Raw genomic sequence first — 1,301 nt, 5'->3', positions numbered from 1 at the left:
GTGCCCTGCGTGAGAGGAGGGGCACTGCGTTAATTGCGTGAGAGGAGGGGCGATGCGTGCCCTGCGTGAGAGGAGGGGTGATGTGTGCCCTGCGTGAGAGGAGGGGCACTGCGTTAATTGCGTGAGAGAGGGGCGATGCGTGCCCTGCGTGAGAGGAGGGGTGATGTGTGCCCTGCGTGAGAGGAGGGGCACTGCGTTAATTGCGTGAGAGAGGGGCGCTGCGTGCCCTGCGTGAGGGGAGCTGTGGCCGCGTGCCCTGCCTGAGAGGAGGGGCTCTACGTGCCCTGTGTGAGAGAGGCGGGTCTGCGTGCCCTGCGTGAGAGGAAGCATGGAGGCATACCCTGCGTGAGGGGAGGCAGGGCCGCATGCCCTACGTGAGAGGAGAGGCGCTGCGTGCCCTGCGTCAGAGGAGGCGGGTCTGTGTGCCCTGCCTGAGAGGAGGGGCTCTACGTGCCCTGTGTGCGAGAGGCGGGTCTGCGTGCCCTGCGTGAGAGGAAGCGTGGAAGCATGCCCTGCGTGAGAGGAGTCGGGACCGCGTGCCGTGCGTTTGAGGACATGTGAGAGGAAGCGGTGCCGCGGGCCCTGCGTGAGAGGAAGGGACTGCCCCACCCAGCATTAGAGGAGGGGAGGCCACCGCGCTCTGCATCAGAGGCCGCAGCTTCACTCTGTTAGCGCGACGCGCAGGTGCCATGTCACTTGTAACTACGGCGTCCCTGCCAGTGATTCAGACCTTCCTGTTCTCAGACCAGAGGCCCCAAGAGCGAGTGAGGCCTGCCCATCCCCAGACCTGAGCGTCCCTGCCAGTGATTCAGACCTTCCTGTTCTCAGACCAGAGGCCCCAAGAGCGAGTGAGGCCTGCCCATCCCCAGACCTGAGGCTATAGTGACTGAGACCTTCCTGTAGCCAGACCTGAGGCCCCGAGGGTGAGTGAGATCTTCCTGTCCCAGCCCCGGGGGCACCGCCTTCCTGTCCACAGCCACCTACCTAGGGGCAGCCGGTCCTCAGAGACCCGGGAGGGGCTCTGTGTGGAAATTTGGAAATGGGGAATCCACAGTTTCCACCACACCGAGGTCCCCCAGCCCAGGACGCGGTGGCCTCTCCACGCTGATGTGGTATCAGACTCTCACCCTGGCGCTTGGTTGCACCGCTGTGCTGAGCTGAACGTGGGTCTCGCTCAGCCTCTGTGAGGCAGTTTGGCCTCCTCTCTGCCTTACTGACGCGGTGTTGATGTGGTTGTTTATAAATGTAGTTTCCTTCCAATCATTTCATACTTCCAGGGAACGTGCAATCACAGCACAGAG

The 1,301-nt window shown here is 63.0% G+C and overlaps 1 long non-coding RNA gene across 2 annotated transcripts in view; it reads left to right on the top strand.

The window, feature by feature from the left end:
• Positions 1–778, top strand: part of LOC105811631 — an 11,089-nt gene extending 10,311 nt beyond the window's left edge. For both annotated transcript variants that reach the window (XR_001137554.1, XR_001137555.1), the window contains one exon: positions 750–778. This is a non-coding gene — a long non-coding RNA (uncharacterized LOC105811631). The remainder of the gene's footprint in view (positions 1–749) is intronic.
• The last annotated feature ends 523 nt before the right edge of the window (positions 779–1,301 follow it).

This window comes from Propithecus coquereli, unplaced genomic scaffold, assembly GCF_000956105.1.
Source record: "Propithecus coquereli isolate 6110/MARCELLA unplaced genomic scaffold, Pcoq_1.0 Scaffold238, whole genome shotgun sequence".
In the NCBI taxonomy this organism is placed as follows: Eukaryota; Metazoa; Chordata; class Mammalia; order Primates; family Indriidae; genus Propithecus; species Propithecus coquereli.
The sequence above is the reverse complement of the archived record's forward strand: the minus strand, read 5'-3'. Positions and strand labels throughout refer to the sequence as shown.